Source organism: Erithacus rubecula, assembly GCF_903797595.1.
Source record: "Erithacus rubecula genome assembly, chromosome: 6".
NCBI lineage: Eukaryota > Metazoa > Chordata > Aves > Passeriformes > Muscicapidae > Erithacus > Erithacus rubecula.
The window spans coordinates 14665808-14677730 of record NC_136688.1 but is presented as its reverse complement, the minus strand read 5'-3'; the positions used below and the strand labels follow the sequence as shown (position 1 = coordinate 14677730).

Sequence of the window (11923 nt, the reverse complement as noted above, 5' to 3'; positions counted from 1 at the left end):
AAGGGTTGTGTGGCAGGGCACTTGTGCCTGCTCTGTAGAGGGGAGCTCTGGGGTTCCCAGACTGCCGAGGGATGGGTCTGCACTTGGTGTCTGTTGGGGCTCTGTGTGCCTAGGGCCATGCTGAGCTCCCTGCCCGGGCTGGGGCCGGCGGGCAGGGCTGGGCTGTGCCGCGCTCGGGCCTGTGACAGCACAGGGGCCGAGTCACCATGGGGCAGCTGGAAAAGGCCCCAGTGGGTGCTGCTGCCTCGGCAGAGCCTGGGCAAGCAGTGAGTGCACACGCAGTGAGGAGACGGGGCTGGAGGAGGGCTGGGGCAGTAGTGCCGACCCCGGGCTGTGTGTTCTGCCCTGCAGCCGGGGCCCAGCCCCTGGTGGGAGCACCTTGCTCAGGGCACAGTGCTTCCTGGGGCAGCGGGGAGGCCTTGCTGCCTGCCAGCTGCCGGGGCCTCTCCTTCCTGCACCATGTCCCTGTGGCTCCTGCCCCCACTGCCTGTCTCCACTGTGGCCCCTCTGAACCCCTGCTGCGTGTCCTCCTGCAGACCATGGCTCTATTGCCATTGCTCTCCATGCTCGTGCAAAGCCTGATGCAGTACCCCCAGCACCGGGGATGGGCTGGACGAGGCCACGCACCGGCGAATGCAGAATTGCCAGGAGCTGCTGCACCGCGAGATGGCTCGACTGCTGCAGGAGCTGGAGCAGGGGCCCCCGGAGCAGCAGGACCAGGGCTGGGAGCCGTGCTCTTTGGTGCTCTGCACCAGTGGCCATTCTGGGCTCTTGCAGCAGTCCTGCTCCTCTTGGGCCTGTGCTTTAGCTGCAGGAGAAGGAGCCATGAGGCCAGCAGCAGTGGCAAGGACAGAGCTCCTGCAAGACCTTAGCAGACATGAGGGGAAAAGAACAGGAAGAAGACACTGTTCGTCCAAAGGAAGGCGGAGAAAACACTGATGTGACATTGATGTGGAGGCAGACAACAGCAGCAGCAGACATGACAGAGAAGGAAGTCCTGTGGCTGCTACAAATGAAGGAGATGACAATGATGCTATTGAAGGCAACAGTGATGCGAAGATGAAGGAAGACAGTGATGTTAAGAGTGACAATGGCCATGACTTAAAGAAATATGAAGGATGGAGTGCTGGGAATGTGCCAGGAGACAGTACTGCTGAAGGAAATGAAGACGAACCTGGAAATGTTGCTGGCAATACAGAAGGTCAAGATGAAGCAAATGAAGGAGTAAACAAGGATGTGCAGGTGGAGCGTGACAAGGATGCTGGAAAGGAAGAAGAAGGAGATAGAAATTAAGAAAAGTCTCATGGTGCAAATATGACAGTGAGGAACAATGATGATGTAAATGAAGACAAATGTGGCAATGTTGCTGGAAATATGGAAGGCCTAGATGAAGCAAATGAAGGTGGAAACAAGGATGTACAGGTGGAGCAAGACAAGGACACTGGAAAGGAAGAAGAAGGAGATGGAAATTAAGAAAAAACCTATGGTGCAAATATGAAGACAGGCAACAGTGATGATGTAAATGAAGGTGAAGACAATGTAGATGGAAAGGAAGAATACACAGATGTAAAGGTGCAGGAAAGCAGTGATGCCAGCAAACAAAGAAACAGTCATTGGACTGAGCAGGAAGATAGCAGTGATCCTGGGAATGAAGTAGGCCGTAGTGGTTTTGCTGCAACTGAGGAAGAAAATAAGGAAGTTATAAAAGAGGATGACAATGATAGAAACAAGGATGAAAAAGAGGGTGGTGTAAATGTGGAAGGAAACAAGAATGAAGACAGAAAAGAAGCTGAACAAAGTAACGTGGCTGCCAGTGAAAAAGCAGGCAGTGATGGTGACAAGGAAGAAAGCAGCAGTGGTAGAATCAAAGACAGAGAAGACACTTGAGATGTTGGGAATAAGGAAAGCATCCCTTTAGTAGATAACATACAGTGGCCTGTGGAGGACCTGGGGAGAGGTTGCTCAGTGACAGCTGAGCTGAGCTGATGGAGAGCTTCACGCGTGTCTTTGTGGACAGCAATGCTCTCTACCCGGTGCCTCAGGAAGCCATTGGGCTGGGCAGTGCCTTTGAGGGTTGGAGTCCCCAGGAGTGGGATGGGCTGTAGCACATGCTGGTCCCACTGAATCCCCCGCCAGGGCATGCCTTCCACTACAGCTGAACAGTACAGGGCAGATGGCAGCAAGGACCTTCAGTGTCCGTGTGGAGCTGGTGTGCATGTGCAAGAGGAGCAGCTGAATGGGAAGCTGATGTTTTTCCTGCATAACTCGCAGGAGGAGCTGTGGCAGAAGGAGAAGTGCAGTCTCCTAGAGACACTCTGGGCATCGGCATGCTGGCCTCCTCCTAGGCCTGCAGTCCACCTGAGATTTTTCTTGATCAAAGGACACAGGGACTTTGAGGACAGAGCCCCTGATAACAGAAATCCTGAGGAGAGAGGGGCCAGAAACAGGAAGCCAACAGAGTGGGGAAGGAAGGTGGCATCTTCCTTCCTTCCACCTGATGATCATCCACCTAAGATTCTTGTTGGAACAGGAGGGCACAAAGTCACTGCTGTGCACTCTTCACTTGGGGGATTGTGGGAGGGATGAAACTTTCATTTCCTCCTTGGCTTCCTAGCAGTTCCTTTATCCCCTGATTTGTCACCAGTCATTGGAGACAAAATGCTTCAGGGGAATTGAGTGACTGTGGGGCTGATTTCACTCTGGTCTTGGTTTAATGACTGGTAGTACTTCTACAATTCCTTCTATTGTTCATTTTGATAGGAATGCTACATTTAGGTTAGCTCAACCTCTTTGAAAAGTACTCTTCTCTATTCCTGTACTCTTAAGTCCTGCTGTTGTATTCTCACTCCATCTCTTGTATTTTGTTTGCTGTTCTCTACCCTGCCTCTTTAAATGTTTGCCTGGAGCCTGTCTGCACTGCATTTCTTGCCTGCAAAAGCAAAGCTGCTTGTGGCAGGACTTGAAACAAACAGTGAAGAAAAAAGAGAGGCTCTTTACTCACACTTCTCAGCAGAAGAGTTAGTAATGCACAAAAATGCTAGTTTTTTCTGAGCACATCCACTGCAGGAGCAGTCATTCTGGCTGGTCTGCAAGGGACATTTGCTCCACACCCTGTTTAGAATTCTAGAGTAGGATTGTAGAGTAGGAATATGGAGTAGGATTGTAGAGGATTACAGAGTAGGATTGTAAATACATGCATTTTCTGAAACCTCAACTCATCTGAAAGATTCTTTTCTTTCTCATTGTGTATCAGAGACTGAAATGTTATAAGTTTTGACTTAAACATTTTCTTGAATGACTTTTAGAACTGGATTACAACAGCTGCACAGAACGCCACCATATCCTGAACAGGTCTTTGGGGTGAGGCCCTGGACTATTCACTGATGAAGATAAGATAAAACTCAGAAGATGGGAACACTCACAAGGCACAAGCTTAGCACCTTTGGGGAGGAGACAAGAGCCACAAGGCTGTCAGCTGCCAGGCTGGCACAGAGCTTCTCACCAAAGGGTGGACAGGGAGAAGCTTTGGGTGTGTGTTGGGAGCCTCTGGTGAGAGGCTCAGTGAGCGCCCATTCTCCAGTGTGCAGACCAGCCCTGCTGTGGGGTCCTTCACCTGGGGAAAGCTCAGCAGAGGGGTGACATAGCCCATGTCACCAGCTGACATGAAGTCGGTGCATCAAGGATCTCCATTTCTTGCTTCCTTCTAATTTTTACTGTTTCCAATTTCAGGTGACTTATTTTTATTTATTTGAATCTCAACATTTGAGTAAAATTTGTCTGCAGTGACCTTTCCTTTATGCTTTAGGCTGCAGTACATCTGAGTCAGGGCCATCAGAATTGAACTGTTCTTGTGAGCTGTGGTGTGAAAATGCTCAAATAGTTGTGGTGGTTTCACTTCCAACCAGCAGTAACACCAATTTCATATAGTAGTTTTAGTTTACCAATTTAAAATTTCCAGCCAATGCACCAATTGTGGTGGGTTCTAGTGCTGGCCAAATTGCCTGCACATCCACTAGAATTGTCTACTAATTTCCTTCTGTGAGATGGGGTTAGGAGGGAAGGCAAAGCAGGCTCAGAGGTACAAAGGAAAGGATATAAATGAAAACTTTATTAACAGAAACTAAAGGAAATAATAAGAACAATGAGAATAAAGCCTCTTGAACACTTCTCCTCCCTCCTCCCCACACTCTCTTTTCTTTTCCACTGACAACACAGAGAAACAATTCAGTCAGTTTGTCACCTCTAGAGTATTCTTTCTTCAGATCACTTAGGGAGATGAGTCTCTTCTGTCAGTCTATGGAGACTTCTCCACAAGAAAACAGTTCTCTTCTGACTTCAATTTCCACAAATACCAACATCCTGGTAAATCTCCAATCACGAAGTCCCTCCCATCTTCTCACATCCTTCCCACAGCTGAATTTATGGGCCGTGTCAAACTTACGGGGTACTATTTTTAAGCATGAAACTGTTTGAGTAAATGTTCTCTTCATCTAAATTGGAGATCATCTCCATCTCATGAAACAGAGGTCTTCTTCTTCTTCCCTGGGGGTAAAGGATCTTCTTCACTCCTCTCCCTCTCTCTGTTCAAAATTCTCTTGGGATCACAGCTACTTCAACATCTGCTTACTTCAGCACTGGTGCTTCTGCTCATGGCTGTGGTGAGAAGGCTTCATCTGCTCAAAATGCATTTCATGAGTTACACAGGAAAAAGTGTCTAATGTAGCAATTATGTATTCTCTATAGCTTACAAGAGAATTTCAGTCCAAGAGTGAGGCATGTCCTCAATCCCTCCCATCTTGGAACTTCTATTTCACTGACCTTGGTGTCTTCATGTTGTTTTGTTTCTGTGTGTCTGTTACTTTTCTCTCACTCCAGAGAGAATAGAAGGTCTGCAAGCCTCATCTGTGCAGTGAAAGAGTTAATATTTTGCCTGAGGCCTGCAGAGGGCCATGAGATCCCAGCCGGGTCTGGCCGGGGCTGTTTGCTGGAGGATTCTCCAGCAGCCGCGCTGGGGGAAGCCGGGATCTCAGCAGCCAGGCCAGCGCTGTGGCACATCTGTGGGGCGATGGCTGCCCTGCCCTGCCCGGCAGTTCCTGTGAGACTCAGCAGCAGCAGCAGCATTGCAGCCCAGCCACGGGCCCGCTCTGGCTGTGCTGAGGGCAGGGGGACCTGGCTGTGCCGGGACGGGGCCCAGCGAGATGCCGAGAAGGGGCGCGGCCCCATGGCAGAGCTGCCTGGCCGGCCCGGCTGAGGCCCGCAGAGGGCAGAGCCGCCCGGCCGGCCTGGTGCCGGAGCTCAGGGCGAGGGAGAGAGAGCCCGGGCTTGCTTCCATGGAAATGTGTGTTCACACAGGGGCATCCGACCTTTGCATTGGTGTGACAGTGTGTCAATACTAAACATCAGCCACTGCTTGGTTTTTGTCTGCTCTAAAGGAAGTTGCCTGAACTAAGGTCCTTGCAATAACTGATTTGCATAACTGATTCATTTCTTCCTTGCAAAAGAAAAAATGCAAACTAGAACATTAGTTTATGTGAGTCTGTGCAAGTGCTAGCTTATAGAAATCTCTATGTAATATATTGCTGATTTACAGATGAATCCTGTGAAAAGCAAATTTGAGATGTCTTTCAAGAGATGCTTGCAAGCAACAGATTTGCAGTCTGTACTTTGACTAGATCTGTAGAGATTTTTGGGAAGTGGGTAAATTGTGTTCTGCTGGTGAATCACAGGCATCCTTTACAGACCATCCGTGAGGCGTGACCCTGCTGGATCAACATCTACCTCAGATGTAATGGTCATTTAATGACTGTCATTTTGCAGCAGTTTTCCCTATGTCACATTAAAATATCTATGCGGGGGCTTGACATCTCGCCTGTAAGTCGAACAGAGTTAGTAGAAGAAACAACAATTGAAGAATTCCAAGTGTATCCATAGTAAGGAAGAAGATGTGGCCATTGGCATGGAAACTAGTTTCAAAAAATACTTGAAAGATTTTGGTAGTTTGACTACGTGCAAAAGTAATTGTGCGTATGTGCCTCATTAATTTTCTGCAAAAATTTGACAAATATATTGACACTAATTGCTTTGCACCAATGAATATAATAAGCTATTGTGATGTAGTCAATGACTTAAGATCAGGCATTGTTACGCGCGTATAAAGTGGAGAACACTCAGAGTAAAGAGGAAAAGACACCACTGTTCTTCTGATCAACTGTGTGTGTGTGTGAATGCCACGTCTGACCCGATGGTGACAACTGCCCCACCTGGTTTTAACAGATGAAGATAGAATACATACCCTTGGTAACACCTGGCATTGGAACCCAAGACATTTGTTAATTTAAGATCTTTGCCTTGAGTGGTTGAAGGTGTGGAAGTTCGGACAACACCATTCCCAAATCACCTTGTTTTGGAGGGTTACAGAGGAATGCAGATGGGCTGCTCTAAGCTGTCAGCTGAAGCACTTCCCAGGACTGCCTGTAGATCTTGGTTTCAATTTGTCACTGAGCCAAGGAATATCGAGATCTTGGCAAGTGTTTTGTAAAACACATTTACAAGTGTTGGAGACAAGATATTTCAGCAGATTTGAAAGAGAAATTGTTTGCTTGTATCCCTATGGAAACTCTATTTTGTAGTTCTCTCAAAAATACTCTGATGCAACCAGTCTTTCTAGAGAGACACAGATGTTGATTCTTGTACAGATCTAGGGGAACTTTGAAGCCCAGTCTTTTTTCTGTTTCCTGTTGTTAATATATTCAGCTAACAGGGCAGAGGTGTGGCCAGCAATGCCAAAAACTTTTTGTGCAAAAGGATAGAAAAATGACGGAGGGGGGAAGATATTTAGGAAGCGTCAAATGGATCTGTGAATGCCCATTTCTTCCTTGGAGAGTATTTTAGAACTTTCCCCTTTTTTTTTAATTTTTTTTTTAATTTTATTTTTTTTTATCTCTAATGGCAGTCTTTTGTAAAACTGTGCATTGCTCTGCAAGTAGATTTTATATTTTCACTTGTCACAGTTCCTGTCAGTCTAACACCAAATAGCTGCCTTTCCTAATCATATACCAAATCCTCAACACCCCATGGGTTTCTTTATATTTGTCTTCTATAGATTGTCTCATTATTTCTTTGGACACCCTAACTTGTTGTTTTTTTGTTAGCCACCACCCTTCACAACTATATCAGACATTCGAGGATTTTCCTAAGTAATTTTTTTCATTAGGGTGGTCTGTGACTGACTTGGAAAGGTTCACACTTTGGATAGAACTGGCAACAAGATGCTTTGTCCTGCCACCTCTCTATCAGTTTTGTCTTCTACGAGGTTTCTGATGTTTCTGGATGTTTGTATGTACTGGTGAGCTTTGCAGTGGATTATTGCCACTTTAGCAGGGAACTGGACACTCCCAAAAATTCCATACTTCCTTGGGGATCATGATTCTGTGTAGAAGGGTTGAGGAACATAGCAGGGTACCAGGTAGTAGCTGTCTTTATTACCACATCTTTCATTCTAGGAGTACCACCTGTTACTTTACTGTTTTGCTCAGGGATAAGCAGTGACCTCCTTTTTGCTCTAAACCAGACATAACTATGTGTGGCACAGAAAGTGTCATTTTTTCCCATTCATTGTCAAGCCCATTCTAACAATAAGGACCATGGTGGCTGCTGCTCTGAGGTGAACTGGTGTCCTGGTTTGAAAGGACAGGTGTCTGCCAGTAGGGGCAGAAGTTTCCCTTTTTGGAATAGAGACTTTGGTTCCACTCCCCTCCCCCAAGTATTACGATTGTTTGAATCAAAAACTCTGAGGCAGAGATAAGGGGGGTGGGAATAACAGCTCTTTTACTAATATATCTAACTATACAAACAGAAAACAGTAACAGTTAAAATTGCTAACAGAACGAAATAGATAACTCGGTTTCAGTCCCTTTAGATGCAAGCACGCTGTTTCTGTGCTTAGTCCAGAGCCCGGATTTGCCAGAGGGCAGACGGGAACGAAGGCAGGAGGGAGGGGGGAGGGGCAGCAGCGGCCACGCCGGTCTCGGGCGGGAACGGGCTCACCCTCACCGAGGGCGGCGGCTCCTCGCTCACCGTGTGTGTCCGGGTGATCAGCTGTGTCCGCAGAGGCAGGAGGCTGGAACGGGGCAGATGCAGGGCAGGTGATCGCAGAGGGTCTGGCTCTGCTGTGCTCGGCCGCGTGGCTGAACGATCCCAGGCATCCTCCTCCCAGCTCGCCGGAAACGCGAGTGCCCTCCCGGAAGCCTCAGAGGCCCCTCCGGGGCCGTCCCCACCCACCCCCTTTTGTCTGGACCCATCAGGGACCCTGGGTGTAGCCCGGCCAGCTCCATTGGCATGATAATGGGAAAAATTCTTACAATTGACACAGTAACAGAAAAACACTCAACCCCTAACATAATCCACCCCGAATTTTTCCATGCCATCATGCTACATCATATTGAAACCTTTAAATTATATACATACATGTAGTTACAGGCACAGTATCATATATAGTTCACCCTAGAACAAGGTCCCCTTGGGGTATGCATTGGGTCTCTCCATCCTTTTGCATCACCCACCGAGTGCAACCTGGTCCTTGAGCGAAAACCACCCCACGAACAGGATTGTCTTTGCTGGAAGCAGAGTTCACCCAAACAGTTTTCCCTAACATGCCTCTCAGGTGTACCACTGGAACCTTATCTCCATCTGCTGCTCCCAAGGGCTCTGACTGGGCAGGGCCTGCTCGGTTAGTGGAACCTCGGGTATTCACTAACCATGTGGCCTTTGGTAGATTGATCTCCCAGTTCTTGAAAGTCCCCCCACTCAGTGCCTTTAAGGTGGTTTTAAGCAGACCATTGCACCGTTCGACTTTCCCAGCCGCTGGTGCATGGTAGGGAATATGGTACACCCACTCGATGCCATGTTCTTTAGCCCAGGTGTTTATAAGGCTATTTTTGAAATGAGTCCCATTGTCTGACTCAATTCTTTCAGGGGTACCATGTCTCCAGAGGACTTGTTTTTCCAGACCCAGGATGGTGTTCCGAGCAGTGGCGTGGGGCACAGCGTAGGTCTCCAACCATCCGGTGGTGGCTTCTACCATGGTCAGCACATAGCGCTTGCCCTGGCGGGTCTGAGGCAGTGTGATATAGTCAATCTGCCAGGCCTCTCCGTACTTATATTTGGACCATCGCCCCCCATACCAGAGGGGCTTCACCCGCTTGGCCTGTTTGATGGCAGCGCACGTGTCACAGTCATGAATAACCTGAGAGATGCTGTCCATGATTAGATCCACCCCTCGGTCTTGTGCCCACTTATAGGTGGCGTCTCTGCCCTGATGGCCTGAGGCACCGTGGGCCCATCGAGCCAGGAACAGTTCCCCCTTGTGTTCCCAATCTAAGTCTATCTTTGAGACCTCTATCTGTGCAGCCTGATCTACCTGCTTGTTGTGCCTGTGTTCTTCATTAGCCCTACTCTTGGGAACATGGGCATCCACATGACGGACTTTCACAGGCAGCTTCTCTACCTGAGTGGCAATGTCTTTCCACTCATCAGCAGCCCAGATTGGTTTTCCTCTATGTTGCCAGTCAGCCTTTTTCCACCTTTCCAGCCAACCCCACAGAGCATTGGCTACCATCCACGAATCAGTGTAAAGGTAGAGCTTTGGCCATTTCTCTCTCTCAGCAATGTCCAAGGCCAGCTGAACAGCTTTGAGTTCAGCAAGTTGACTCGATCCACCTTCTCCTTCGGTAGCTTGTGCAACCTGTCGTGTGGGGCTCCATACGGCAGCTTTCCATTTCCGGTTCATCCCCACAATGTGGCAGGAACCGTCGGTGAAAAGGGCGTAGCGTGTTTCATCTGCTGGCAGCTAGTTACACGGTGGAGCTTCTTCAGCCCGGGTCACTTGCTTCTGCTCCTCTTCATCAGCGAGACCAAAATCTTCACCTTCTGGCCAGTTCGTAATTATCTCCAAAATCCAAGGGCGATTTGGGTTGCCAATACGGGCGCGCTGCGTGATGAGGGCAATCCACTTGCTCCATGGGGCGTCGGTGGCGTGGTGGGTAGAGGGAACCTTTCCTTTGAACATCCACCCCAGCACTGGCAGTCGGGGTGCCAGGAGAAGCTGTGCTTCTGTGCCAATCACCTCTGAGGCAGCTTGAACTCCCTCATAGGCAGCCAGGATTTCCTTCTCTGTGGGAGTGTAGTTGGCTTCAGATCCTTTGTAGCTTCTGCTCCAGAATCCCAGGGGTCGGCCTCGGGTCTCACCAGGCACCTTCTGCCAAAAGGCTCCAGGACAGACCATGGTTCCCAGCTGCAGAGTAGAGCACATTCTTTACCTCTGGTCCTGTCCTGACTGGGCCAAGGGCCACTGCATGAGCGATTTCCTGTTTGATCTGGGCAAAAGCTTGCTGTTGTTCAGGGCCCCAATGGAAATCGTTCTTCTTGCGAGTGACCTGGTAGAGAGGGCTCACAATCTGGTTGTACTCAGGGATGTGCATTCTCCAAAAGCCGATAGCACCTAGAAAAGCTTGTGTCTCCTTCTTGCTTGTTGGTGGGGACATTGCGGTGATCTTATTGATGACCTCAGTGGGGATCTGGTGCCATCCATCCTGCCACTTCACTCCCAGGAACTGGATCTCTCGGGCAGGTCCTTTGACTTTGCTCTTTTTAATGGTGAAACCGGCTCCCAGTAAAATCTGGATGATCTTCTCTCCTTTCTCAAACACCTCCATTGCTGTGTTCCCCCACACAATGATGTCATCGATGTACTGCAAATGTTCTGGAGCCTCACCCTTTTCCAGTGCAGCCTGGATCAGTCCGTGGCAGATGGTGGGGCTGTGCTTCCACCCCTGGGGCAGTCGGTTCCAGGTGTACTGCACGCCCCTCCAGGTGAAAGCAAACTGAGGCCTGCACTCTGCTGCCAAAGGAATGGACAAGAATGCATTTGCTATGTCAATGGTGGCATATCACCTTGCTGCCTTGGACTCCAGCTCGTACTGGAGTTCCAGCATGTCCAGCACGGCAGCACTCAGCGGTGGAGTCACTCATTCAATGCCCGATAGTCCACAGTCAGTCTCCATTCTCCATCAGATTTCTGCACAGGCCAGATAGGACTGTTGAAGGGTGAGTGGCTCTTGCTGACCACCCTTGGCTCTCTAGATCACGGATCATTTTGTGGATGGGGATCACAGCATCTCGATTTGTCCGGTACTTGCTGGTGGTGCACTGTCATGGTGGCAATTGGCACCTGTTGCTCAGTCACTTTCAGGAGTCCCTACTGCAGAGGGGTTTTCTGACAGTCCAGGCAAGGTGTTCAACTGCTTAATGCTCTCTGTCTCTACAGCAGCTATTCCAAAAGCCCACTTGAACCCCTTTGAGTCTTTGTAGTAGCCGTTCCTGAGGAAGTCTATGCCTAGAATGCACGGTGCCCCTGGGCCAGTTACAATTGGATGTTTCTGCCACCCCTTCCCTGTCAGGCTAATCTAAGTTTCCAGCAAAGTGAATTCCTGTGATCCCCCCGTCACCCCAACAATGGAAACAGGTACCTTCCCACATGTTCTGATGCTATCAGGGTGCATTGTGAACCAGTATCAACTAACACTTATGTTTCTGTGGCTTTGACGTGCCAGGCCATCGCACCCACACTATCCAATAGATCCTGTCATCCCATGCCTCTCCCTGGCTAGAGGCGGGCCCCTCTAGCCCTGGTATTATTTCTTTCTGGGATACATAGTGGAGGTTCCTTCCAGGGGATTGCAGAACATCCTCCTTGCTGTAATACCCTGCACCTTGCTTGTGGGAGGTTGAGGCTACCTTCTTTTAGTGCGGCTCCCTCGGTTAGCATTTTCTCTCCCTGAGCTGAGCACCCGTGCTGCCAGGACAGAAGGTGGGTTTCCCATCCCATTTTCCATGTCTTCCCATGGTCTCGCAGGAAAAACCACAG

The 11923-nt window shown here is 49.1% G+C and overlaps 1 pseudogene across 1 annotated transcript in view; it reads left to right on the top strand.

The window, feature by feature from the left end:
• The first annotated feature begins 1400 nt into the window (after window positions 1-1400).
• The window catches only part of LOC306803947, a 17910-nt pseudogene continuing 7387 nt past the window's right edge, over window positions 1401-11923 (top strand). The window contains exon 1 of the transcript in view: window positions 1401-2325. The product of the transcript in view is annotated as an uncharacterized misc_RNA (transcript). The remainder of the gene's footprint in view (window positions 2326-11923) is intronic.